At 51.3% G+C, this 27,092-nt stretch overlaps 19 non-coding genes across 19 annotated transcripts; all 19 read left to right on the forward strand.

The window, feature by feature from the left end:
- The first annotated feature begins 1,003 nt into the window (after positions 1-1,003).
- LOC126332423 (5S ribosomal RNA) lies at positions 1,004-1,122 on the forward strand. Its single transcript, XR_007563677.1, has one exon. It is a non-coding gene; the product is annotated as a 5S ribosomal RNA (ribosomal RNA).
- Positions 1,123-2,410: 1,288 nt separating this feature from the next.
- On the forward strand, positions 2,411-2,529 carry LOC126332424 (5S ribosomal RNA). Its single transcript, XR_007563678.1, has one exon. It is a non-coding gene; the product is annotated as a 5S ribosomal RNA (ribosomal RNA).
- A 1,291-nt stretch (positions 2,530-3,820) lies between these two features.
- LOC126332425 (5S ribosomal RNA) lies at positions 3,821-3,939 on the forward strand. Its single transcript, XR_007563679.1, has one exon. It is a non-coding gene; the product is annotated as a 5S ribosomal RNA (ribosomal RNA).
- Positions 3,940-5,227: 1,288 nt separating this feature from the next.
- Positions 5,228-5,346, forward strand: LOC126332427 (5S ribosomal RNA). Its single transcript, XR_007563680.1, has one exon. It is a non-coding gene; the product is annotated as a 5S ribosomal RNA (ribosomal RNA).
- A 1,288-nt stretch (positions 5,347-6,634) lies between these two features.
- LOC126332428 (5S ribosomal RNA) lies at positions 6,635-6,753 on the forward strand. Its single transcript, XR_007563681.1, has one exon. It is a non-coding gene; the product is annotated as a 5S ribosomal RNA (ribosomal RNA).
- Positions 6,754-8,041: 1,288 nt separating this feature from the next.
- LOC126332429 (5S ribosomal RNA) lies at positions 8,042-8,160 on the forward strand. Its single transcript, XR_007563682.1, has one exon. It is a non-coding gene; the product is annotated as a 5S ribosomal RNA (ribosomal RNA).
- A 1,288-nt stretch (positions 8,161-9,448) lies between these two features.
- On the forward strand, positions 9,449-9,567 carry LOC126332430 (5S ribosomal RNA). Its single transcript, XR_007563683.1, has one exon. It is a non-coding gene; the product is annotated as a 5S ribosomal RNA (ribosomal RNA).
- Positions 9,568-10,855: 1,288 nt separating this feature from the next.
- Positions 10,856-10,974, forward strand: LOC126332431 (5S ribosomal RNA). Its single transcript, XR_007563684.1, has one exon. It is a non-coding gene; the product is annotated as a 5S ribosomal RNA (ribosomal RNA).
- A 1,288-nt stretch (positions 10,975-12,262) lies between these two features.
- Positions 12,263-12,381, forward strand: LOC126332432 (5S ribosomal RNA). Its single transcript, XR_007563685.1, has one exon. It is a non-coding gene; the product is annotated as a 5S ribosomal RNA (ribosomal RNA).
- Positions 12,382-13,669: 1,288 nt separating this feature from the next.
- LOC126332433 (5S ribosomal RNA) lies at positions 13,670-13,788 on the forward strand. The gene has a single exon (XR_007563686.1). It is a non-coding gene; the product is annotated as a 5S ribosomal RNA (ribosomal RNA).
- Positions 13,789-15,076: 1,288 nt separating this feature from the next.
- On the forward strand, positions 15,077-15,195 carry LOC126332435 (5S ribosomal RNA). Its single transcript, XR_007563688.1, has one exon. It is a non-coding gene; the product is annotated as a 5S ribosomal RNA (ribosomal RNA).
- A 1,288-nt stretch (positions 15,196-16,483) lies between these two features.
- Positions 16,484-16,602, forward strand: LOC126332436 (5S ribosomal RNA). Its single transcript, XR_007563689.1, has one exon. It is a non-coding gene; the product is annotated as a 5S ribosomal RNA (ribosomal RNA).
- A 1,288-nt stretch (positions 16,603-17,890) lies between these two features.
- LOC126332437 (5S ribosomal RNA) lies at positions 17,891-18,009 on the forward strand. Its single transcript, XR_007563690.1, has one exon. It is a non-coding gene; the product is annotated as a 5S ribosomal RNA (ribosomal RNA).
- Positions 18,010-19,296: 1,287 nt separating this feature from the next.
- Positions 19,297-19,415, forward strand: LOC126332438 (5S ribosomal RNA). The gene has a single exon (XR_007563691.1). It is a non-coding gene; the product is annotated as a 5S ribosomal RNA (ribosomal RNA).
- Positions 19,416-20,703: 1,288 nt separating this feature from the next.
- Positions 20,704-20,822, forward strand: LOC126332439 (5S ribosomal RNA). The gene has a single exon (XR_007563692.1). It is a non-coding gene; the product is annotated as a 5S ribosomal RNA (ribosomal RNA).
- A 1,288-nt stretch (positions 20,823-22,110) lies between these two features.
- On the forward strand, positions 22,111-22,229 carry LOC126332440 (5S ribosomal RNA). Its single transcript, XR_007563693.1, has one exon. It is a non-coding gene; the product is annotated as a 5S ribosomal RNA (ribosomal RNA).
- Positions 22,230-23,517: 1,288 nt separating this feature from the next.
- LOC126332422 (5S ribosomal RNA) lies at positions 23,518-23,636 on the forward strand. The gene has a single exon (XR_007563676.1). It is a non-coding gene; the product is annotated as a 5S ribosomal RNA (ribosomal RNA).
- Positions 23,637-24,924: 1,288 nt separating this feature from the next.
- On the forward strand, positions 24,925-25,043 carry LOC126332434 (5S ribosomal RNA). Its single transcript, XR_007563687.1, has one exon. It is a non-coding gene; the product is annotated as a 5S ribosomal RNA (ribosomal RNA).
- A 1,288-nt stretch (positions 25,044-26,331) lies between these two features.
- On the forward strand, positions 26,332-26,450 carry LOC126332441 (5S ribosomal RNA). The gene has a single exon (XR_007563694.1). It is a non-coding gene; the product is annotated as a 5S ribosomal RNA (ribosomal RNA).
- Positions 26,451-27,092: the final 642 nt, after the last annotated feature.

Genomic DNA, 27,092 nt, shown 5'->3' on the forward strand with positions numbered 1-27,092 from the left:
ACACTAGATCGCGTGTTCCCGTCCGACCACCGAAGATAAGCAACAACGTTTATATTCGGATCGGCGACCGCCTGGGAACTCTGGCTGTCTTCATTTCTTGCTTTCTTGTCGCTACCCCTGCCAGCCGTTTTTTCATGCTACCTTTCTCATGTGACAAAGATGCTTCCATACTGATTTTAAACTATCGTAAGATACGATATTAAGGAACTCAGTTTGAAAAGAGTGCGCCAAGGAAGACTTCCAAAGAGTCTCTGGAAATAACAAAACAGTATGAAGTGACAGAAATGTTGTGAAATACGTCAGGGCATATTGTTTTGTAGCAGTGCACAACGGCAAATTTGTAAACAAAAATTTACCTTTCGTCGCTACAAGAGATGGATACTTTGTCGAAAAGCCTGTGTCTTGTGTGCATGTTTTCGCACCTTTCCACGGCACGGCGCGGCACAGAGCTGCTCTGGTAGCTCCGAACGGCCGCACACGTCGCCTCGGACACGCCGGTTCGGCCCGCGCCCATCTCGCAGATGTTCCTCGTGCTTGTGCTGTCATATGGACCGCGACCCGAGCGGCAGCGAGCGGCAGTCGAGCAAAGTCGGGACAAGTCGGGACGGAAGGTGACAGCCGATTATGCACCGTGCGAATTACGCAAATATCTAGAAGCGCGACGCGTGTCAGGCAGGTGAGAACGCTTCTCTCGGTCCAGCAGGACACTGCCACACCCCGCGCAGTCCACCCGCCGCCCGGCCGCGCGCAATCCCTGCGACGGACAACAATAACAAGGTGCGTCTCCCGCGAGTGTCGGAGGCCGCACGAACCAAACGAATGACGGGCGGTGCAACGAGCAGCTGTGTTGTGCGTCTGACCCACGTGGCGGCGCGCCGCACTGCGCGTCGCCTTCGAGGTGGAAGGACGTGCTTTGCGTCAAATGTGCCACCGAAAATGGCGATTGCGTGTATTGGGAGGAGAGGCGAATCCTTCTTGTGCCGTGCGGCTACAGTATAAGGACGCCAACGGCCATACCATGTTGAATACACCGGTTCTCGTCCGATCACCGAAGTTAAGCAACATCGGGCCCGGTTAGTACTTGGATGGGTGACCGCCTGGGAACACCGGGTGCTGTTGGCTCCCTCTCTTCTTTCAAATTTTATGTCTCTACACCTGCCAGCCCTCTTTTCATACAAACTCTCAGGTGCGACAAAGATGCTTCCACAAGCATTTTAAACTACTGTATTAAACGAAAGATGCGAAATTACAGTAATGAACTCAGTTTGTACAAGAATGCGCGGAGGAAGAGTGATAGGAACTCGTTGAAAATAACGAAACACTGCGAATCGACAGATGTGCTCTTGAAATGCGTCAGAGCCTACTGTTTTGTAGCAGCGCTAAATTCCAAAAACTAACTACATTAAAAAAAAAAAAAACCTGTTCCCGTCCGACCACCGAAGATAAGCAACAACGTTTATATTCGGATCGGCGACCGCCTGGGAACTCTGGCTGTCTTCATTTCTTGCTTTCTTGTCGCTACCCCTGCCAGCCGTTTTTTCATGCTACCTTTCTCATGTGACAAAGATGCTTCCATACTGATTTTAAACTATCGTAAGATACGATATTAAGGAACTCAGTTTGAAAAGAGTGCGCCAAGGAAGACTTCCAAAGAGTCTCTGGAAATAACAAAACAGTATGAAGTGACAGAAATGTTGTGAAATACGTCAGGGCATATTGTTTTGTAGCAGTGCACAACGGCAAATTTGTAAACAAAAATTTACCTTTCGTCGCTACAAGAGATGGATACTTTGTCGAAAAGCCTGTGTCTTGTGTGCATGTTTTCGCACCTTTCCACGGCACGGCGCGGCACAGAGCTGCTCTGGTAGCTCCGAACGGCCGCACACGTCGCCTCGGACACGCCGGTTCGGCCCGCGCCCATCTCGCAGATGTTCCTCGTGCTTGTGCTGTCATATGGACCGCGACCCGAGCGGCAGCGAGCGGCAGTCGAGCAAAGTCGGGACAAGTCGGGACGGAAGGTGACAGCCGATTATGCACCGTGCGAATTACGCAAATATCTAGAAGCGCGACGCGTGTCAGGCAGGTGAGAACGCTTCTCTCGGTCCAGCAGGACACTGCCACACCCCGCGCAGTCCACCCGCCGCCCGGCCGCGCGCAATCCCTGCGACGGACAACAATAACAAGGTGCGTCTCCCGCGAGTGTCGGAGGCCGCGCGAACCAAACGAATGACGGGCGGTGCAACGAGCAGCTGTGTTGTGCGTCTGACCCACGTGGCGGCGCGCCGCACTGCGCGTCGCCTTCGAGGTGGAAGGACGTGCTTTGCGTCAAATGTGCCACCGAAAATGGCGATTGCGTGTATTGGGAGGAGAGGCGAATCCTTCTTGTGCCGTGCGGCTACAGTATAAGGACGCCAACGGCCATACCATGTTGAATACACCGGTTCTCGTCCGATCACCGAAGTTAAGCAACATCGGGCCCGGTTAGTACTTGGATGGGTGACCGCCTGGGAACACCGGGTGCTGTTGGCTCCCTCTCTTCTTTCAAATTTTATGTCTCTACACCTGCCAGCCCTCTTTTCATACAAACTCTCAGGTGCGACAAAGATGCTTCCACAAGCATTTTAAACTACTGTATTAAACGAAAGATGCGAAATTACAGTAATGAACTCAGTTTGTACAAGAATGCGCGGAGGAAGAGTGATAGGAACTCGTTGAAAATAACGAAACACTGCGAATCGACAGATGTGCTCTTGAAATGCGTCAGAGCCTACTGTTTTGTAGGAGCGCTAAATTCCAAAAACTAACTACATTAAAAAAAAAAAAAACCTGTTCCCGTCCGACCACCGAAGATAAGCAACAACGTTTATATTCGGATCGGCGACCGCCTGGGAACTCTGGCTGTCTTCATTTCTTGCTTTCTTGTCGCTACCCCTGCCAGCCGTTTTTTCATGCTACCTTTCTCATGTGACAAAGATGCTTCCATACTGATTTTAAACTATCGTAAGATACGATATTAAGGAACTCAGTTTGAAAAGAGTGCGCCAAGGAAGACTTCCAAAGAGTCTCTGGAAATAACAAAACAGTATGAAGTGACAGAAATGTTGTGAAATACGTCAGGGCATATTGTTTTGTAGCAGTGCACAACGGCAAATTTGTAAACAAAAATTTACCTTTCGTCGCTACAAGAGATGGATACTTTGTCGAAAAGCCTGTGTCTTGTGTGCATGTTTTCGCACCTTTCCACGGCACGGCGCGGCACAGAGCTGCTCTGGTAGCTCCGAACGGCCGCACACGTCGCCTCGGACACGCCGGTTCGGCCCGCGCCCATCTCGCAGATGTTCCTCGTGCTTGTGCTGTCATATGGACCGCGACCCGAGCGGCAGCGAGCGGCAGTCGAGCAAAGTCGGGACAAGTCGGGACGGAAGGTGACAGCCGATTATGCACCGTGCGAATTACGCAAATATCTAGAAGCGCGACGCGTGTCAGGCAGGTGAGAACGCTTCTCTCGGTCCAGCAGGACACTGCCACACCCCGCGCAGTCCACCCGCCGCCCGGCCGCGCGCAATCCCTGCGACGGACAACAATAACAAGGTGCGTCTCCCGCGAGTGTCGGAGGCCGCGCGAACCAAACGAATGACGGGCGGTGCAACGAGCAGCTGTGTTGTGCGTCTGACCCACGTGGCGGCGCGCCGCACTGCGCGTCGCCTTCGAGGTGGAAGGACGTGCTTTGCGTCAAATGTGCCACCGAAAATGGCGATTGCGTGTATTATTGGGAGGAGAGGCGAATCCTTCTTGTGCCGTGCGGCTACAGTATAAGGACGCCAACGGCCATACCATGTTGAATACACCGGTTCTCGTCCGATCACCGAAGTTAAGCAACATCGGGCCCGGTTAGTACTTGGATGGGTGACCGCCTGGGAACACCGGGTGCTGTTGGCTCCCTCTCTTCTTTCAAATTTTATGTCTCTACACCTGCCAGCCCTCTTTTCATACAAACTCTCAGGTGCGACAAAGATGCTTCCACAAGCATTTTAAACTACTGTATTAAACGAAAGATGCGAAATTACAGTAATGAACTCAGTTTGTACAAGAATGCGCGGAGGAAGAGTGATAGGAACTCGTTGAAAATAACGAAACACTGCGAATCGACAGATGTGCTCTTGAAATGCGTCAGAGCCTACTGTTTTGTAGGAGCGCTAAATTCCAAAAACTAACTACATTAAAAAAAAAAAAAACCTGTTCCCGTCCGACCACCGAAGATAAGCAACAACGTTTATATTCGGATCGGCGACCGCCTGGGAACTCTGGCTGTCTTCATTTCTTGCTTTCTTGTCGCTACCCCTGCCAGCCGTTTTTTCATGCTACCTTTCTCATGTGACAAAGATGCTTCCATACTGATTTTAAACTATCGTAAGATACGATATTAAGGAACTCAGTTTGAAAAGAGTGCGCCAAGGAAGACTTCCAAAGAGTCTCTGGAAATAACAAAACAGTATGAAGTGACAGAAATGTTGTGAAATACGTCAGGGCATATTGTTTTGTAGCAGTGCACAACGGCAAATTTGTAAACAAAAATTTACCTTTCGTCGCTACAAGAGATGGATACTTTGTCGAAAAGCCTGTGTCTTGTGTGCATGTTTTCGCACCTTTCCACGGCACGGCGCGGCACAGAGCTGCTCTGGTAGCTCCGAACGGCCGCACACGTCGCCTCGGACACGCCGGTTCGGCCCGCGCCCATCTCGCAGATGTTCCTCGTGCTTGTGCTGTCATATGGACCGCGACCCGAGCGGCAGCGAGCGGCAGTCGAGCAAAGTCGGGACAAGTCGGGACGGAAGGTGACAGCCGATTATGCACCGTGCGAATTACGCAAATATCTAGAAGCGCGACGCGTGTCAGGCAGGTGAGAACGCTTCTCTCGGTCCAGCAGGACACTGCCACACCCCGCGCAGTCCACCCGCCGCCCGGCCGCGCGCAATCCCTGCGACGGACAACAATAACAAGGTGCGTCTCCCGCGAGTGTCGGAGGCCGCACGAACCAAACGAATGACGGGCGGTGCAACGAGCAGCTGTGTTGTGCGTCTGACCCACGTGGCGGCGCGCCGCACTGCGCGTCGCCTTCGAGGTGGAAGGACGTGCTTTGCGTCAAATGTGCCACCGAAAATGGCGATTGCGTGTATTGGGAGGAGAGGCGAATCCTTCTTGTGCCGTGCGGCTACAGTATAAGGACGCCAACGGCCATACCATGTTGAATACACCGGTTCTCGTCCGATCACCGAAGTTAAGCAACATCGGGCCCGGTTAGTACTTGGATGGGTGACCGCCTGGGAACACCGGGTGCTGTTGGCTCCCTCTCTTCTTTCAAATTTTATGTCTCTACACCTGCCAGCCCTCTTTTCATACAAACTCTCAGGTGCGACAAAGATGCTTCCACAAGCATTTTAAACTACTGTATTAAACGAAAGATGCGAAATTACAGTAATGAACTCAGTTTGTACAAGAATGCGCGGAGGAAGAGTGATAGGAACTCGTTGAAAATAACGAAACACTGCGAATCGACAGATGTGCTCTTGAAATGCGTCAGAGCCTACTGTTTTGTAGGAGCGCTAAATTCCAAAAACTAACTACATTAAAAAAAAAAAAAACCTGTTCCCGTCCGACCACCGAAGATAAGCAACAACGTTTATATTCGGATCGGCGACCGCCTGGGAACTCTGGCTGTCTTCATTTCTTGCTTTCTTGTCGCTACCCCTGCCAGCCGTTTTTTCATGCTACCTTTCTCATGTGACAAAGATGCTTCCATACTGATTTTAAACTATCGTAAGATACGATATTAAGGAACTCAGTTTGAAAAGAGTGCGCCAAGGAAGACTTCCAAAGAGTCTCTGGAAATAACAAAACAGTATGAAGTGACAGAAATGTTGTGAAATACGTCAGGGCATATTGTTTTGTAGCAGTGCACAACGGCAAATTTGTAAACAAAAATTTACCTTTCGTCGCTACAAGAGATGGATACTTTGTCGAAAAGCCTGTGTCTTGTGTGCATGTTTTCGCACCTTTCCACGGCACGGCGCGGCACAGAGCTGCTCTGGTAGCTCCGAACGGCCGCACACGTCGCCTCGGACACGCCGGTTCGGCCCGCGCCCATCTCGCAGATGTTCCTCGTGCTTGTGCTGTCATATGGACCGCGACCCGAGCGGCAGCGAGCGGCAGTCGAGCAAAGTCGGGACAAGTCGGGACGGAAGGTGACAGCCGATTATGCACCGTGCGAATTACGCAAATATCTAGAAGCGCGACGCGTGTCAGGCAGGTGAGAACGCTTCTCTCGGTCCAGCAGGACACTGCCACACCCCGCGCAGTCCACCCGCCGCCCGGCCGCGCGCAATCCCTGCGACGGACAACAATAACAAGGTGCGTCTCCCGCGAGTGTCGGAGGCCGCACGAACCAAACGAATGACGGGCGGTGCAACGAGCAGCTGTGTTGTGCGTCTGACCCACGTGGCGGCGCGCCGCACTGCGCGTCGCCTTCGAGGTGGAAGGACGTGCTTTGCGTCAAATGTGCCACCGAAAATGGCGATTGCGTGTATTGGGAGGAGAGGCGAATCCTTCTTGTGCCGTGCGGCTACAGTATAAGGACGCCAACGGCCATACCATGTTGAATACACCGGTTCTCGTCCGATCACCGAAGTTAAGCAACATCGGGCCCGGTTAGTACTTGGATGGGTGACCGCCTGGGAACACCGGGTGCTGTTGGCTCCCTCTCTTCTTTCAAATTTTATGTCTCTACACCTGCCAGCCCTCTTTTCATACAAACTCTCAGGTGCGACAAAGATGCTTCCACAAGCATTTTAAACTACTGTATTAAACGAAAGATGCGAAATTACAGTAATGAACTCAGTTTGTACAAGAATGCGCGGAGGAAGAGTGATAGGAACTCGTTGAAAATAACGAAACACTGCGAATCGACAGATGTGCTCTTGAAATGCGTCAGAGCCTACTGTTTTGTAGGAGCGCTAAATTCCAAAAACTAACTACATTAAAAAAAAAAAAAACCTGTTCCCGTCCGACCACCGAAGATAAGCAACAACGTTTATATTCGGATCGGCGACCGCCTGGGAACTCTGGCTGTCTTCATTTCTTGCTTTCTTGTCGCTACCCCTGCCAGCCGTTTTTTCATGCTACCTTTCTCATGTGACAAAGATGCTTCCATACTGATTTTAAACTATCGTAAGATACGATATTAAGGAACTCAGTTTGAAAAGAGTGCGCCAAGGAAGACTTCCAAAGAGTCTCTGGAAATAACAAAACAGTATGAAGTGACAGAAATGTTGTGAAATACGTCAGGGCATATTGTTTTGTAGCAGTGCACAACGGCAAATTTGTAAACAAAAATTTACCTTTCGTCGCTACAAGAGATGGATACTTTGTCGAAAAGCCTGTGTCTTGTGTGCATGTTTTCGCACCTTTCCACGGCACGGCGCGGCACAGAGCTGCTCTGGTAGCTCCGAACGGCCGCACACGTCGCCTCGGACACGCCGGTTCGGCCCGCGCCCATCTCGCAGATGTTCCTCGTGCTTGTGCTGTCATATGGACCGCGACCCGAGCGGCAGCGAGCGGCAGTCGAGCAAAGTCGGGACAAGTCGGGACGGAAGGTGACAGCCGATTATGCACCGTGCGAATTACGCAAATATCTAGAAGCGCGACGCGTGTCAGGCAGGTGAGAACGCTTCTCTCGGTCCAGCAGGACACTGCCACACCCCGCGCAGTCCACCCGCCGCCCGGCCGCGCGCAATCCCTGCGACGGACAACAATAACAAGGTGCGTCTCCCGCGAGTGTCGGAGGCCGCACGAACCAAACGAATGACGGGCGGTGCAACGAGCAGCTGTGTTGTGCGTCTGACCCACGTGGCGGCGCGCCGCACTGCGCGTCGCCTTCGAGGTGGAAGGACGTGCTTTGCGTCAAATGTGCCACCGAAAATGGCGATTGCGTGTATTGGGAGGAGAGGCGAATCCTTCTTGTGCCGTGCGGCTACAGTATAAGGACGCCAACGGCCATACCATGTTGAATACACCGGTTCTCGTCCGATCACCGAAGTTAAGCAACATCGGGCCCGGTTAGTACTTGGATGGGTGACCGCCTGGGAACACCGGGTGCTGTTGGCTCCCTCTCTTCTTTCAAATTTTATGTCTCTACACCTGCCAGCCCTCTTTTCATACAAACTCTCAGGTGCGACAAAGATGCTTCCACAAGCATTTTAAACTACTGTATTAAACGAAAGATGCGAAATTACAGTAATGAACTCAGTTTGTACAAGAATGCGCGGAGGAAGAGTGATAGGAACTCGTTGAAAATAACGAAACACTGCGAATCGACAGATGTGCTCTTGAAATGCGTCAGAGCCTACTGTTTTGTAGGAGCGCTAAATTCCAAAAACTAACTACATTAAAAAAAAAAAAAACCTGTTCCCGTCCGACCACCGAAGATAAGCAACAACGTTTATATTCGGATCGGCGACCGCCTGGGAACTCTGGCTGTCTTCATTTCTTGCTTTCTTGTCGCTACCCCTGCCAGCCGTTTTTTCATGCTACCTTTCTCATGTGACAAAGATGCTTCCATACTGATTTTAAACTATCGTAAGATACGATATTAAGGAACTCAGTTTGAAAAGAGTGCGCCAAGGAAGACTTCCAAAGAGTCTCTGGAAATAACAAAACAGTATGAAGTGACAGAAATGTTGTGAAATACGTCAGGGCATATTGTTTTGTAGCAGTGCACAACGGCAAATTTGTAAACAAAAATTTACCTTTCGTCGCTACAAGAGATGGATACTTTGTCGAAAAGCCTGTGTCTTGTGTGCATGTTTTCGCACCTTTCCACGGCACGGCGCGGCACAGAGCTGCTCTGGTAGCTCCGAACGGCCGCACACGTCGCCTCGGACACGCCGGTTCGGCCCGCGCCCATCTCGCAGATGTTCCTCGTGCTTGTGCTGTCATATGGACCGCGACCCGAGCGGCAGCGAGCGGCAGTCGAGCAAAGTCGGGACAAGTCGGGACGGAAGGTGACAGCCGATTATGCACCGTGCGAATTACGCAAATATCTAGAAGCGCGACGCGTGTCAGGCAGGTGAGAACGCTTCTCTCGGTCCAGCAGGACACTGCCACACCCCGCGCAGTCCACCCGCCGCCCGGCCGCGCGCAATCCCTGCGACGGACAACAATAACAAGGTGCGTCTCCCGCGAGTGTCGGAGGCCGCACGAACCAAACGAATGACGGGCGGTGCAACGAGCAGCTGTGTTGTGCGTCTGACCCACGTGGCGGCGCGCCGCACTGCGCGTCGCCTTCGAGGTGGAAGGACGTGCTTTGCGTCAAATGTGCCACCGAAAATGGCGATTGCGTGTATTGGGAGGAGAGGCGAATCCTTCTTGTGCCGTGCGGCTACAGTATAAGGACGCCAACGGCCATACCATGTTGAATACACCGGTTCTCGTCCGATCACCGAAGTTAAGCAACATCGGGCCCGGTTAGTACTTGGATGGGTGACCGCCTGGGAACACCGGGTGCTGTTGGCTCCCTCTCTTCTTTCAAATTTTATGTCTCTACACCTGCCAGCCCTCTTTTCATACAAACTCTCAGGTGCGACAAAGATGCTTCCACAAGCATTTTAAACTACTGTATTAAACGAAAGATGCGAAATTACAGTAATGAACTCAGTTTGTACAAGAATGCGCGGAGGAAGAGTGATAGGAACTCGTTGAAAATAACGAAACACTGCGAATCGACAGATGTGCTCTTGAAATGCGTCAGAGCCTACTGTTTTGTAGGAGCGCTAAATTCCAAAAACTAACTACATTAAAAAAAAAAAAAACCTGTTCCCGTCCGACCACCGAAGATAAGCAACAACGTTTATATTCGGATCGGCGACCGCCTGGGAACTCTGGCTGTCTTCATTTCTTGCTTTCTTGTCGCTACCCCTGCCAGCCGTTTTTTCATGCTACCTTTCTCATGTGACAAAGATGCTTCCATACTGATTTTAAACTATCGTAAGATACGATATTAAGGAACTCAGTTTGAAAAGAGTGCGCCAAGGAAGACTTCCAAAGAGTCTCTGGAAATAACAAAACAGTATGAAGTGACAGAAATGTTGTGAAATACGTCAGGGCATATTGTTTTGTAGCAGTGCACAACGGCAAATTTGTAAACAAAAATTTACCTTTCGTCGCTACAAGAGATGGATACTTTGTCGAAAAGCCTGTGTCTTGTGTGCATGTTTTCGCACCTTTCCACGGCACGGCGCGGCACAGAGCTGCTCTGGTAGCTCCGAACGGCCGCACACGTCGCCTCGGACACGCCGGTTCGGCCCGCGCCCATCTCGCAGATGTTCCTCGTGCTTGTGCTGTCATATGGACCGCGACCCGAGCGGCAGCGAGCGGCAGTCGAGCAAAGTCGGGACAAGTCGGGACGGAAGGTGACAGCCGATTATGCACCGTGCGAATTACGCAAATATCTAGAAGCGCGACGCGTGTCAGGCAGGTGAGAACGCTTCTCTCGGTCCAGCAGGACACTGCCACACCCCGCGCAGTCCACCCGCCGCCCGGCCGCGCGCAATCCCTGCGACGGACAACAATAACAAGGTGCGTCTCCCGCGAGTGTCGGAGGCCGCACGAACCAAACGAATGACGGGCGGTGCAACGAGCAGCTGTGTTGTGCGTCTGACCCACGTGGCGGCGCGCCGCACTGCGCGTCGCCTTCGAGGTGGAAGGACGTGCTTTGCGTCAAATGTGCCACCGAAAATGGCGATTGCGTGTATTGGGAGGAGAGGCGAATCCTTCTTGTGCCGTGCGGCTACAGTATAAGGACGCCAACGGCCATACCATGTTGAATACACCGGTTCTCGTCCGATCACCGAAGTTAAGCAACATCGGGCCCGGTTAGTACTTGGATGGGTGACCGCCTGGGAACACCGGGTGCTGTTGGCTCCCTCTCTTCTTTCAAATTTTATGTCTCTACACCTGCCAGCCCTCTTTTCATACAAACTCTCAGGTGCGACAAAGATGCTTCCACAAGCATTTTAAACTACTGTATTAAACGAAAGATGCGAAATTACAGTAATGAACTCAGTTTGTACAAGAATGCGCGGAGGAAGAGTGATAGGAACTCGTTGAAAATAACGAAACACTGCGAATCGACAGATGTGCTCTTGAAATGCGTCAGAGCCTACTGTTTTGAGGGAGCGCTAAATTCCAAAAACTAACTACATTAAAAAAAAAAAAAACCTGTTCCCGTCCGACCACCGAAGATAAGCAACAACGTTTATATTCGGATCGGCGACCGCCTGGGAACTCTGGCTGTCTTCATTTCTTGCTTTCTTGTCGCTACCCCTGCCAGCCGTTTTTTCATGCTACCTTTCTCATGTGACAAAGATGCTTCCATACTGATTTTAAACTATCGTAAGATACGATATTAAGGAACTCAGTTTGAAAAGAGTGCGCCAAGGAAGACTTCCAAAGAGTCTCTGGAAATAACAAAACAGTATGAAGTGACAGAAATGTTGTGAAATACGTCAGGGCATATTGTTTTGTAGCAGTGCACAACGGCAAATTTGTAAACAAAAATTTACCTTTCGTCGCTACAAGAGATGGATACTTTGTCGAAAAGCCTGTGTCTTGTGTGCATGTTTTCGCACCTTTCCACGGCACGGCGCGGCACAGAGCTGCTCTGGTAGCTCCGAACGGCCGCACACGTCGCCTCGGACACGCCGGTTCGGCCCGCGCCCATCTCGCAGATGTTCCTCGTGCTTGTGCTGTCATATGGACCGCGACCCGAGCGGCAGCGAGCGGCAGTCGAGCAAAGTCGGGACAAGTCGGGACGGAAGGTGACAGCCGATTATGCACCGTGCGAATTACGCAAATATCTAGAAGCGCGACGCGTGTCAGGCAGGTGAGAACGCTTCTCTCGGTCCAGCAGGACACTGCCACACCCCGCGCAGTCCACCCGCCGCCCGGCCGCGCGCAATCCCTGCGACGGACAACAATAACAAGGTGCGTCTCCCGCGAGTGTCGGAGGCCGCACGAACCAAACGAATGACGGGCGGTGCAACGAGCAGCTGTGTTGTGCGTCTGACCCACGTGGCGGCGCGCCGCACTGCGCGTCGCCTTCGAGGTGGAAGGACGTGCTTTGCGTCAAATGTGCCACCGAAAATGGCGATTGCGTGTATTGGGAGGAGAGGCGAATCCTTCTTGTGCCGTGCGGCTACAGTATAAGGACGCCAACGGCCATACCATGTTGAATACACCGGTTCTCGTCCGATCACCGAAGTTAAGCAACATCGGGCCCGGTTAGTACTTGGATGGGTGACCGCCTGGGAACACCGGGTGCTGTTGGCTCCCTCTCTTCTTTCAAATTTTATGTCTCTACACCTGCCAGCCCTCTTTTCATACAAACTCTCAGGTGCGACAAAGATGCTTCCACAAGCATTTTAAACTACTGTATTAAACGAAAGATGCGAAATTACAGTAATGAACTCAGTTTGTACAAGAATGCGCGGAGGAAGAGTGATAGGAACTCGTTGAAAATAACGAAACACTGCGAATCGACAGATGTGCTCTTGAAATGCGTCAGAGCCTACTGTTTTGAGGGAGCGCTAAATTCCAAAAACTAACTACATTAAAAAAAAAAAAAACCTGTTCCCGTCCGACCACCGAAGATAAGCAACAACGTTTATATTCGGATCGGCGACCGCCTGGGAACTCTGGCTGTCTTCATTTCTTGCTTTCTTGTCGCTACCCCTGCCAGCCGTTTTTTCATGCTACCTTTCTCATGTGACAAAGATGCTTCCATACTGATTTTAAACTATCGTAAGATACGATATTAAGGAACTCAGTTTGAAAAGAGTGCGCCAAGGAAGACTTCCAAAGAGTCTCTGGAAATAACAAAACAGTATGAAGTGACAGAAATGTTGTGAAATACGTCAGGGCATATTGTTTTGTAGCAGTGCACAACGGCAAATTTGTAAACAAAAATTTACCTTTCGTCGCTACAAGAGATGGATACTTTGTCGAAAAGCCTGTGTCTTGTGTGCATGTTTTCGCACCTTTCCACGGCACGGCGCGGCACAGAGCTGCTCTGGTAGCTCCGAACGGCCGCACACGTCGCCTCGGACACGCCGGTTCGGCCCGCGCCCATCTCGCAGATGTTCCTCGTGCTTGTGCTGTCATATGGACCGCGACCCGAGCGGCAGCGAGCGGCAGTCGAGCAAAGTCGGGACAAGTCGGGACGGAAGGTGACAGCCGATTATGCACCGTGCGAATTACGCAAATATCTAGAAGCGCGACGCGTGTCAGGCAGGTGAGAACGCTTCTCTCGGTCCAGCAGGACACTGCCACACCCCGCGCAGTCCACCCGCCGCCCGGCCGCGCGCAATCCCTGCGACGGACAACAATAACAAGGTGCGTCTCCCGCGAGTGTCGGAGGCCGCACGAACCAAACGAATGACGGGCGGTGCAACGAGCAGCTGTGTTGTGCGTCTGACCCACGTGGCGGCGCGCCGCACTGCGCGTCGCCTTCGAGGTGGAAGGACGTGCTTTGCGTCAAATGTGCCACCGAAAATGGCGATTGCGTGTATTGGGAGGAGAGGCGAATCCTTCTTGTGCCGTGCGGCTACAGTATAAGGACGCCAACGGCCATACCATGTTGAATACACCGGTTCTCGTCCGATCACCGAAGTTAAGCAACATCGGGCCCGGTTAGTACTTGGATGGGTGACCGCCTGGGAACACCGGGTGCTGTTGGCTCCCTCTCTTCTTTCAAATTTTATGTCTCTACACCTGCCAGCCCTCTTTTCATACAAACTCTCAGGTGCGACAAAGATGCTTCCACAAGCATTTTAAACTACTGTATTAAACGAAAGATGCGAAATTACAGTAATGAACTCAGTTTGTACAAGAATGCGCGGAGGAAGAGTGATAGGAACTCGTTGAAAATAACGAAACACTGCGAATCGACAGATGTGCTCTTGAAATGCGTCAGAGCCTACTGTTTTGTAGGAGCGCTAAATTCCAAAAACTAACTACATTAAAAAAAAAAAAAACCTGTTCCCGTCCGACCACCGAAGATAAGCAACAACGTTTATATTCGGATCGGCGACCGCCTGGGAACTCTGGCTGTCTTCATTTCTTGCTTTCTTGTCGCTACCCCTGCCAGCCGTTTTTTCATGCTACCTTTCTCATGTGACAAAGATGCTTCCATACTGATTTTAAACTATCGTAAGATACGATATTAAGGAACTCAGTTTGAAAAGAGTGCGCCAAGGAAGACTTCCAAAGAGTCTCTGGAAATAACAAAACAGTATGAAGTGACAGAAATGTTGTGAAATACGTCAGGGCATATTGTTTTGTAGCAGTGCACAACGGCAAATTTGTAAACAAAAATTTACCTTTCGTCGCTACAAGAGATGGATACTTTGTCGAAAAGCCTGTGTCTTGTGTGCATGTTTTCGCACCTTTCCACGGCACGGCGCGGCACAGAGCTGCTCTGGTAGCTCCGAACGGCCGCACACGTCGCCTCGGACACGCCGGTTCGGCCCGCGCCCATCTCGCAGATGTTCCTCGTGCTTGTGCTGTCATATGGACCGCGACCCGAGCGGCAGCGAGCGGCAGTCGAGCAAAGTCGGGACAAGTCGGGACGGAAGGTGACAGCCGATTATGCACCGTGCGAATTACGCAAATATCTAGAAGCGCGACGCGTGTCAGGCAGGTGAGAACGCTTCTCTCGGTCCAGCAGGACACTGCCACACCCCGCGCAGTCCACCCGCCGCCCGGCCGCGCGCAATCCCTGCGACGGACAACAATAACAAGGTGCGTCTCCCGCGAGTGTCGGAGGCCGCACGAACCAAACGAATGACGGGCGGTGCAACGAGCAGCTGTGTTGTGCGTCTGACCCACGTGGCGGCGCGCCGCACTGCGCGTCGCCTTCGAGGTGGAAGGACGTGCTTTGCGTCAAATGTGCCACCGAAAATGGCGATTGCGTGTATTGGGAGGAGAGGCGAATCCTTCTTGTGCCGTGCGGCTACAGTATAAGGACGCCAACGGCCATACCATGTTGAATACACCGGTTCTCGTCCGATCACCGAAGTTAAGCAACATCGGGCCCGGTTAGTACTTGGATGGGTGACCGCCTGGGAACACCGGGTGCTGTTGGCTCCCTCTCTTCTTTCAAATTTTATGTCTCTACACCTGCCAGCCCTCTTTTCATACAAACTCTCAGGTGCGACAAAGATGCTTCCACAAGCATTTTAAACTACTGTATTAAACGAAAGATGCGAAATTACAGTAATGAACTCAGTTTGTACAAGAATGCGCGGAGGAAGAGTGATAGGAACTCGTTGAAAATAACGAAACACTGCGAATCGACAGATGTGCTCTTGAAATGCGTCAGAGCCTACTGTTTTGTAGGAGCGCTAAATTCCAAAAACTAACTACATTAAAAAAAAAAAAAACCTGTTCCCGTCCGACCACCGAAGATAAGCAACAACGTTTATATTCGGATCGGCGACCGCCTGGGAACTCTGGCTGTCTTCATTTCTTGCTTTCTTGTCGCTACCCCTGCCAGCCGTTTTTTCATGCTACCTTTCTCATGTGACAAAGATGCTTCCATACTGATTTTAAACTATCGTAAGATACGATATTAAGGAACTCAGTTTGAAAAGAGTGCGCCAAGGAAGACTTCCAAAGAGTCTCTGGAAATAACAAAACAGTATGAAGTGACAGAAATGTTGTGAAATACGTCAGGGCATATTGTTTTGTAGCAGTGCACAACGGCAAATTTGTAAACAAAAATTTACCTTTCGTCGCTACAAGAGATGGATACTTTGTCGAAAAGCCTGTGTCTTGTGTGCATGTTTTCGCACCTTTCCACGGCACGGCGCGGCACAGAGCTGCTCTGGTAGCTCCGAACGGCCGCACACGTCGCCTCGGACACGCCGGTTCGGCCCGCGCCCATCTCGCAGATGTTCCTCGTGCTTGTGCTGTCATATGGACCGCGACCCGAGCGGCAGCGAGCGGCAGTCGAGCAAAGTCGGGACAAGTCGGGACGGAAGGTGACAGCCGATTATGCACCGTGCGAATTACGCAAATATCTAGAAGCGCGACGCGTGTCAGGCAGGTGAGAACGCTTCTCTCGGTCCAGCAGGACACTGCCACACCCCGCGCAGTCCACCCGCCGCCCGGCCGCGCGCAATCCCTGCGACGGACAACAATAACAAGGTGCGTCTCCCGCGAGTGTCGGAGGCCGCACGAACCAAACGAATGACGGGCGGTGCAACGAGCAGCTGTGTTGTGCGTCTGACCCACGTGGCGGCGCGCCGCACTGCGCGTCGCCTTCGAGGTGGAAGGACGTGCTTTGCGTCAAATGTGCCACCGAAAATGGCGATTGCGTGTATTGGGAGGAGAGGCGAATCCTTCTTGTGCCGTGCGGCTACAGTATAAGGACGCCAACGGCCATACCATGTTGAATACACCGGTTCTCGTCCGATCACCGAAGTTAAGCAACATCGGGCCCGGTTAGTACTTGGATGGGTGACCGCCTGGGAACACCGGGTGCTGTTGGCTCCCTCTCTTCTTTCAAATTTTATGTCTCTACACCTGCCAGCCCTCTTTTCATACAAACTCTCAGGTGCGACAAAGATGCTTCCACAAGCATTTTAAACTACTGTATTAAACGAAAGATGCGAAATTACAGTAATGAACTCAGTTTGTACAAGAATGCGCGGAGGAAGAGTGATAGGAACTCGTTGAAAATAACGAAACACTGCGAATCGACAGATGTGCTCTTGAAATGCGTCAGAGCCTACTGTTTTGTAGGAGCGCTAAATTCCAAAAACTAACTACATTAAAAAAAAAAAAAACCTGTTCCCGTCCGACCACCGAAGATAAGCAACAACGTTTATATTCGGATCGGCGACCGCCTGGGAACTCTGGCTGTCTTCATTTCTTGCTTTCTTGTCGCTACCCCTGCCAGCCGTTTTTTCATGCTACCTTTCTCATGTGACAAAGATGCTTCCATACTGATTTTAAACTATCGTAAGATACGATATTAAGGAACTCAGTTTGAAAAGAGTGCGCCAAGGAAGACTTCCAAAGAGTCTCTGGAAATAACAAAACAGTATGAAGTGACAGAAATGTTGTGAAATACGTCAGGGCATATTGTTTTGTAGCAGTGCACAACGGCAAATTTGTAAACAAAAATTTACCTTTCGTCGCTACAAGAGATGGATACTTTGTCGAAAAGCCTGTGTCTTGTGTGCATGTTTTCGCACCTTTCCACGGCACGGCGCGGCACAGAGCTGCTCTGGTAGCTCCGAACGGCCGCACACGTCGCCTCGGACACGCCGGTTCGGCCCGCGCCCATCTCGCAGATGTTCCTCGTGCTTGTGCTGTCATATGGACCGCGACCCGAGCGGCAGCGAGCGGCAGTCGAGCAAAGTCGGGACAAGTCGGGACGGAAGGTGACAGCCGATTATGCACCGTGCGAATTACGCAAATATCTAGAAGCGCGACGCGTGTCAGGCAGGTGAGAACGCTTCTCTCGGTCCAGCAGGACACTGCCACACCCCGCGCAGTCCACCCGCCGCCCGGCCGCGCGCAATCCCTGCGACGGACAACAATAACAAGGTGCGTCTCCCGCGAGTGTCGGAGGCCGCACGAACCAAACGAATGACGGGCGGTGCAACGAGCAGCTGTGTTGTGCGTCTGACCCACGTGGCGGCGCGCCGCACTGCGCGTCGCCTTCGAGGTGGAAGGACGTGCTTTGCGTCAAATGTGCCACCGAAAATGGCGATTGCGTGTATTGGGAGGAGAGGCGAATCCTTCTTGTGCCGTGCGGCTACAGTATAAGGACGCCAACGGCCATACCATGTTGAATACACCGGTTCTCGTCCGATCACCGAAGTTAAGCAACATCGGGCCCGGTTAGTACTTGGATGGGTGACCGCCTGGGAACACCGGGTGCTGTTGGCTCCCTCTCTTCTTTCAAATTTTATGTCTCTACACCTGCCAGCCCTCTTTTCATACAAACTCTCAGGTGCGACAAAGATGCTTCCACAAGCATTTTAAACTACTGTATTAAACGAAAGATGCGAAATTACAGTAATGAACTCAGTTTGTACAAGAATGCGCGGAGGAAGAGTGATAGGAACTCGTTGAAAATAACGAAACACTGCGAATCGACAGATGTGCTCTTGAAATGCGTCAGAGCCTACTGTTTTGTAGGAGCGCTAAATTCCAAAAACTAACTACATTAAAAAAAAAAAAACCTGTTCCCGTCCGACCACCGAAGATAAGCAACAACGTTTATATTCGGATCGGCGACCGCCTGGGAACTCTGGCTGTCTTCATTTCTTGCTTTCTTGTCGCTACCCCTGCCAGCCGTTTTTTCATGCTACCTTTCTCATGTGACAAAGATGCTTCCATACTGATTTTAAACTATCGTAAGATACGATATTAAGGAACTCAGTTTGAAAAGAGTGCGCCAAGGAAGACTTCCAAAGAGTCTCTGGAAATAACAAAACAGTATGAAGTGACAGAAATGTTGTGAAATACGTCAGGGCATATTGTTTTGTAGCAGTGCACAACGGCAAATTTGTAAACAAAAATTTACCTTTCGTCGCTACAAGAGATGGATACTTTGTCGAAAAGCCTGTGTCTTGTGTGCATGTTTTCGCACCTTTCCACGGCACGGCGCGGCACAGAGCTGCTCTGGTAGCTCCGAACGGCCGCACACGTCGCCTCGGACACGCCGGTTCGGCCCGCGCCCATCTCGCAGATGTTCCTCGTGCTTGTGCTGTCATATGGACCGCGACCCGAGCGGCAGCGAGCGGCAGTCGAGCAAAGTCGGGACAAGTCGGGACGGAAGGTGACAGCCGATTATGCACCGTGCGAATTACGCAAATATCTAGAAGCGCGACGCGTGTCAGGCAGGTGAGAACGCTTCTCTCGGTCCAGCAGGACACTGCCACACCCCGCGCAGTCCACCCGCCGCCCGGCCGCGCGCAATCCCTGCGACGGACAACAATAACAAGGTGCGTCTCCCGCGAGTGTCGGAGGCCGCACGAACCAAACGAATGACGGGCGGTGCAACGAGCAGCTGTGTTGTGCGTCTGACCCACGTGGCGGCGCGCCGCACTGCGCGTCGCCTTCGAGGTGGAAGGACGTGCTTTGCGTCAAATGTGCCACCGAAAATGGCGATTGCGTGTATTGGGAGGAGAGGCGAATCCTTCTTGTGCCGTGCGGCTACAGTATAAGGACGCCAACGGCCATACCATGTTGAATACACCGGTTCTCGTCCGATCACCGAAGTTAAGCAACATCGGGCCCGGTTAGTACTTGGATGGGTGACCGCCTGGGAACACCGGGTGCTGTTGGCTCCCTCTCTTCTTTCAAATTTTATGTCTCTACACCTGCCAGCCCTCTTTTCATACAAACTCTCAGGTGCGACAAAGATGCTTCCACAAGCATTTTAAACTACTGTATTAAACGAAAGATGCGAAATTACAGTAATGAACTCAGTTTGTACAAGAATGCGCGGAGGAAGAGTGATAGGAACTCGTTGAAAATAACGAAACACTGCGAATCGACAGATGTGCTCTTGAAATGCGTCAGAGCCTACTGTTTTGTAGGAGCGCTAAATTCCAAAAACTAACTACATTAAAAAAAAAAAAAACCTGTTCCCGTCCGACCACCGAAGATAAGCAACAACGTTTATATTCGGATCGGCGACCGCCTGGGAACTCTGGCTGTCTTCATTTCTTGCTTTCTTGTCGCTACCCCTGCCAGCCGTTTTTTCATGCTACCTTTCTCATGTGACAAAGATGCTTCCATACTGATTTTAAACTATCGTAAGATACGATATTAAGGAACTCAGTTTGAAAAGAGTGCGCCAAGGAAGACTTCCAAAGAGTCTCTGGAAATAACAAAACAGTATGAAGTGACAGAAATGTTGTGAAATACGTCAGGGCATATTGTTTTGTAGCAGTGCACAACGGCAAATTTGTAAACAAAAATTTACCTTTCGTCGCTACAAGAGATGGATACTTTGTCGAAAAGCCTGTGTCTTGTGTGCATGTTTTCGCACCTTTCCACGGCACGGCGCGGCACAGAGCTGCTCTGGTAGCTCCGAACGGCCGCACACGTCGCCTCGGACACGCCGGTTCGGCCCGCGCCCATCTCGCAGATGTTCCTCGTGCTTGTGCTGTCATATGGACCGCGACCCGAGCGGCAGCGAGCGGCAGTCGAGCAAAGTCGGGACAAGTCGGGACGGAAGGTGACAGCCGATTATGCACCGTGCGAATTACGCAAATATCTAGAAGCGCGACGCGTGTCAGGCAGGTGAGAACGCTTCTCTCGGTCCAGCAGGACACTGCCACACCCCGCGCAGTCCACCCGCCGCCCGGCCGCGCGCAATCCCTGCGACGGACAACAATAACAAGGTGCGTCTCCCGCGAGTGTCGGAGGCCGCACGAACCAAACGAATGACGGGCGGTGCAACGAGCAGCTGTGTTGTGCGTCTGACCCACGTGGCGGCGCGCCGCACTGCGCGTCGCCTTCGAGGTGGAAGGACGTGCTTTGCGTCAAATGTGCCACCGAAAATGGCGATTGCGTGTATTGGGAGGAGAGGCGAATCCTTCTTGTGCCGTGCGGCTACAGTATAAGGACGCCAACGGCCATACCATGTTGAATACACCGGTTCTCGTCCGATCACCGAAGTTAAGCAACATCGGGCCCGGTTAGTACTTGGATGGGTGACCGCCTGGGAACACCGGGTGCTGTTGGCTCCCTCTCTTCTTTCAAATTTTATGTCTCTACACCTGCCAGCCCTCTTTTCATACAAACTCTCAGGTGCGACAAAGATGCTTCCACAAGCATTTTAAACTACTGTATTAAACGAAAGATGCGAAATTACAGTAATGAACTCAGTTTGTACAAGAATGCGCGGAGGAAGAGTGATAGGAACTCGTTGAAAATAACGAAACACTGCGAATCGACAGATGTGCTCTTGAAATGCGTCAGAGCCTACTGTTTTGTAGGAGCGCTAAATTCCAAAAACTAACTACATTAAAAAAAAAAAAAACCTGTTCCCGTCCGACCACCGAAGATAAGCAACAACGTTTATATTCGGATCGGCGACCGCCTGGGAACTCTGGCTGTCTTCATTTCTTGCTTTCTTGTCGCTACCCCTGCCAGCCGTTTTTTCATGCTACCTTTCTCATGTGACAAAGATGCTTCCATACTGATTTTAAACTATCGTAAGATACGATATTAAGGAACTCAGTTTGAAAAGAGTGCGCCAAGGAAGACTTCCAAAGAGTCTCTGGAAATAACAAAACAGTATGAAGTGACAGAAATGTTGTGAAATACGTCAGGGCATATTGTTTTGTAGCAGTGCACAACGGCAAATTTGTAAACAAAAATTTACCTTTCGTCGCTACAAGAGATGGATACTTTGTCGAAAAGCCTGTGTCTTGTGTGCATGTTTTCGCACCTTTCCACGGCACGGCGCGGCACAGAGCTGCTCTGGTAGCTCCGAACGGCCGCACACGTCGCCTCGGACACGCCGGTTCGGCCCGCGCCCATCTCGCAGATGTTCCTCGTGCTTGTGCTGTCATATGGACCGCGACCCGAGCGGCAGCGAGCGGCAGTCGAGCAAAGTCGGGACAAGTCGGGACGGAAGGTGACAGCCGATTATGCACCGTGCGAATTACGCAAATATCTAGAAGCGCGACGCGTGTCAGGCAGGTGAGAACGCTTCTCTCGGTCCAGCAGGACACTGCCACACCCCGCGCAGTCCACCCGCCGCCCGGCCGCGCGCAATCCCTGCGACGGACAACAATAACAAGGTGCGTCTCCCGCGAGTGTCGGAGGCCGCACGAACCAAACGAATGACGGGCGGTGCAACGAGCAGCTGTGTTGTGCGTCTGACCCACGTGGCGGCGCGCCGCACTGCGCGTCGCCTTCGAGGTGGAAGGACGTGCTTTGCGTCAAATGTGCCACCGAAAATGGCGATTGCGTGTATTGGGAGGAGAGGCGAATCCTTCTTGTGCCGTGCGGCTACAGTATAAGGACGCCAACGGCCATACCATGTTGAATACACCGGTTCTCGTCCGATCACCGAAGTTAAGCAACATCGGGCCCGGTTAGTACTTGGATGGGTGACCGCCTGGGAACACCGGGTGCTGTTGGCTCCCTCTCTTCTTTCAAATTTTATGTCTCTACACCTGCCAGCCCTCTTTTCATACAAACTCTCAGGTGCGACAAAGATGCTTCCACAAGCATTTTAAACTACTGTATTAAACGAAAGATGCGAAATTACAGTAATGAACTCAGTTTGTACAAGAATGCGCGGAGGAAGAGTGATAGGAACTCGTTGAAAATAACGAAACACTGCGAATCGACAGATGTGCTCTTGAAATGCGTCAGAGCCTACTGTTTTGTAGGAGCGCTAAATTCCAAAAACTAACTACATTAAAAAAAAAAAAAACCTGTTCCCGTCCGACCACCGAAGATAAGCAACAACGTTTATATTCGGATCGGCGACCGCCTGGGAACTCTGGCTGTCTTCATTTCTTGCTTTCTTGTCGCTACCCCTGCCAGCCGTTTTTTCATGCTACCTTTCTCATGTGACAAAGATGCTTCCATACTGATTTTAAACTATCGTAAGATACGATATTAAGGAACTCAGTTTGAAAAGAGTGCGCCAAGGAAGACTTCCAAAGAGTCTCTGGAAATAACAAAACAGTATGAAGTGACAGAAATGTTGTGAAATACGTCAGGGCATATTGTTTTGTAGCAGTGCACAACGGCAAATTTGTAAACAAAAATTTACCTTTCGTCGCTACAAGAGATGGATACTTTGTCGAAAAGCCTGTGTCTTGTGTGCATGTTTTCGCACCTTTCCACGGCACGGCGCGGCACAGAGCTGCTCTGGTAGCTCCGAACGGCCGCACACGTCGCCTCGGACACGCCGGTTCGGCCCGCGCCCATCTCGCAGATGTTCCTCGTGCTTGTGCTGTCATATGGACCGCGACCCGAGCGGCAGCGAGCGGCAGTCGAGCAAAGTCGGGACAAGTCGGGACGGAAGGTGACAGCCGATTATGCACCGTGCGAATTACGCAAATATCTAGAAGCGCGACGCGTGTCAGGCAGGTGAGAACGCTTCTCTCGGTCCAGCAGGACACTGCCACACCCCGCGCAGTCCACCCGCCGCCCGGCCGCGCGCAATCCCTGCGACGGACAACAATAACAAGGTGCGTCTCCCGCGAGTGTCGGAGGCCGCACGAACCAAACGAATGACGGGCGGTGCAACGAGCAGCTGTGTTGTGCGTCTGACCCACGTGGCGGCGCGCCGCACTGCGCGTCGCCTTCGAGGTGGAAGGACGTGCTTTGCGTCAAATGTGCCACCGAAAATGGCGATTGCGTGTATTGGGAGGAGAGGCGAATCCTTCTTGTGCCGTGCGGCTACAGTATAAGGACGCCAACGGCCATACCATGTTGAATACACCGGTTCTCGTCCGATCACCGAAGTTAAGCAACATCGGGCCTGGTTAGTACTTGGATGGGTGACCGCCTGGGAACACCGGGTGCTGTTGGCTCCCTCTCTTCTTTCAAATTTTATGTCTCTACACCTGCCAGCCCTCTTTTCATACAAACTCTCAGGTGCGACAAAGATGCTTCCACAAGCATTTTAAACTACTGTATTAAACGAAAGATGCGAAATTACAGTAATGAACTCAGTTTGTACAAGAATGCGCGGAGGAAGAGTGATAGGAACTCGTTGAAAATAACGAAACACTGCGAATCGACAGATGTGCTCTTGAAATGCGTCAGAGCCTACTGTTTTGTAGGAGCGCTAAATTCCAAAAACTAACTACATTAAAAAAAAAAAAAACCTGTTCCCGTCCGACCACCGAAGATAAGCAACAACGTTTATATTCGGATCGGCGACCGCCTGGGAACTCTGGCTGTCTTCATTTCTTGCTTTCTTGTCGCTACCCCTGCCAGCCGTTTTTTCATGCTACCTTTCTCATGTGACAAAGATGCTTCCATACTGATTTTAAACTATCGTAAGATACGATATTAAGGAACTCAGTTTGAAAAGAGTGCGCCAAGGAAGACTTCCAAAGAGTCTCTGGAAATAACAAAACAGTATGAAGTGACAGAAATGTTGTGAAATACGTCAGGGCATATTGTTTTGTAGCAGTGCACAACGGCAAATTTGTAAACAAAAATTTACCTTTCGTCGCTACAAGAGATGGATACTTTGTCGAAAAGCCTGTGTCTTGTGTGCATGTTTTCGCACCTTTCCACGGCACGGCGCGGCACAGAGCTGCTCTGGTAGCTCCGAACGGCCGCACACGTCGCCTCGGACACGCCGGTTCGGCCCGCGCCCATCTCGCAGATGTTCCTCGTGCTTGTGCTGTCATATGGACCGCGACCCGAGCGGCAGCGAGCGGCAGTCGAGCAAAGTCGGGACAAGTCGGGACGGAAGGTGACAGCCGATTATGCACCGTGCGAATTACGCAAATATCTAGAAGCGCGACGCGTGTCAGGCAGGTGAGAACGCTTCTCTCGGTCCAGCAGGACACTGCCACACCCCGCGCAGTCCACCCGCCGCCCGGCCGCGCGCAATCCCTGCGACGGACAACAATAACAAGGTGCGTCTCCCGCGAGTGTCGGAGGCCGCACGAACCAAACGAATGACGGGCGGTGCAACGAGCAGCTGTGTTGTGCGTCTGACCCACGTGGCGGCGCGCCGCACTGCGCGTCGCCTTCGAGGTGGAAGGACGTGCTTTGCGTCAAATGTGCCACCGAAAATGGCGATTGCGTGTATTGGGAGGAGAGGCGAATCCTTCTTGTGCCGTGCGGCTACAGTATAAGGACGCCAACGGCCATACCATGTTGAATACACCGGTTCTCGTCCGATCACCGAAGTTAAGCAACATCGGGCCTGGTTAGTACTTGGATGGGTGACCGCCTGGGAACACCGGGTGCTGTTGGCTCCCTCTCTTCTTTCAAATTTTATGTCTCTACACCTGCCAGCCCTCTTTTCATACAAACTCTCAGGTGCGACAAAGATGCTTCCACAAGCATTTTAAACTACTGTATTAAACGAAAGATGCGAAATTACAGTAATGAACTCAGTTTGTACAAGAATGCGCGGAGGAAGAGTGATAGGAACTCGTTGAAAATAACGAAACACTGCGAATCGACAGATGTGCTCTTGAAATGCGTCAGAGCCTACTGTTTTGTAGGAGCGCTAAATTCCAAAAACTAACTACATTAAAAAAAAAAAAAACCTGTTCCCGTCCGACCACCGAAGATAAGCAACAACGTTTATATTCGGATCGGCGACCGCCTGGGAACTCTGGCTGTCTTCATTTCTTGCTTTCTTGTCGCTACCCCTGCCAGCCGTTTTTTCATGCTACCTTTCTCATGTGACAAAGATGCTTCCATACTGATTTTAAACTATCGTAAGATACGATATTAAGGAACTCAGTTTGAAAAGAGTGCGCCAAGGAAGACTTCCAAAGAGTCTCTGGAAATAACAAAACAGTATGAAGTGACAGAAATGTTGTGAAATACGTCAGGGCATATTGTTTTGTAGCAGTGCACAACGGCAAATTTGTAAACAAAAATTTACCTTTCGTCGCTACAAGAGATGGATACTTTGTCGAAAAGCCTGTGTCTTGTGTGCATGTTTTCGCACCTTTCCACGGCACGGCGCGGCACAGAGCTGCTCTGGTAGCTCCGAACGGCCGCACACGTCGCCTCGGACACGCCGGTTCGGCCCGCGCCCATCTCGCAGATGTTCCTCGTGCTTGTGCTGTCATATGGACCGCGACCCGAGCGGCAGCGAGCGGCAGTCGAGCAAAGTCGGGACAAGTCGGGACGGAAGGTGACAGCCGATTATGCACCGTGCGAATTACGCAAATATCTAGAAGCGCGACGCGTGTCAGGCAGGTGAGAACGCTTCTCTCGGTCCAGCAGGACACTGCCACACCCCGCGCAGTCCACCCGCCGCCCGGCCGCGCGCAATCCCTGCGACGGACAACAATAACAAGGTGCGTCTCCCGCGAGTGTCGGAGGCCGCACGAACCAAACGAATGACGGGCGGTGCAACGAGCAGCTGTGTTGTGCGTCTGACCCACGTGGCGGCGCGCCGCACTGCGCGTCGCCTTCGAGGTGGAAGGACGTGCTTTGCGTCAAATGTGCCACCGAAAATGGCGATTGCGTGTATTGGGAGGAGAGGCGAATCCTTCTTGTGCCGTGCGGCTACAGTATAAGGACGCCAACGGCCATACCATGTTGAATACACCGGTTCTCGTCCGATCACCGAAGTTAAGCAACATCGGGCCCGGTTAGTACTTGGATGGGTGACCGCCTGGGAACACCGGGTGCTGTTGGCTCCCTCTCTTCTTTCAAATTTTATGTCTCTACACCTGCCAGCCCTCTTTTCATACAAACTCTCAGGTGCGACAAAGATGCTTCCACAAGCATTTTAAACTACTGTATTAAACGAAAGATGCGAAATTACAGTAATGAACTCAGTTTGTACAAGAATGCGCGGAGGAAGAGTGATAGGAACTCGTTGAAAATAACGAAACACTGCGAATCGACAGATGTGCTCTTGAAATGCGTCAGAGCCTACTGTTTTGTAGGAGCGCTAAATTCCAAAAACTAACTACATTAAAAAAAAAAAAAACCTGTTCCCGTCCGACCACCGAAGATAAGCAACAACGTTTATATTCGGATCGGCGACCGCCTGGGAACTCTGGCTGTCTTCATTTCTTGCTTTCTTGTCGCTACCCCTGCCAGCCGTTTTTTCATGCTACCTTTCTCATGTGACAAAGATGCTTCCATACTGATTTTAAACTATCGTAAGATACGATATTAAGGAACTCAGTTTGAAAAGAGTGCGCCAAGGAAGACTTCCAAAGAGTCTCTGGAAATAACAAAACAGTATGAAGTGACAGAAATGTTGTGAAATACGTCAGGGCATATTGTTTTGTAGCAGTGCACAACGGCAAATTTGTAAACAAAAATTTACC

Source organism: Schistocerca gregaria, unplaced genomic scaffold (genome assembly GCF_023897955.1).
Source record: "Schistocerca gregaria isolate iqSchGreg1 unplaced genomic scaffold, iqSchGreg1.2 ptg001455c, whole genome shotgun sequence".
Taxonomy (NCBI): Eukaryota; Metazoa; Arthropoda; class Insecta; order Orthoptera; family Acrididae; genus Schistocerca; species Schistocerca gregaria.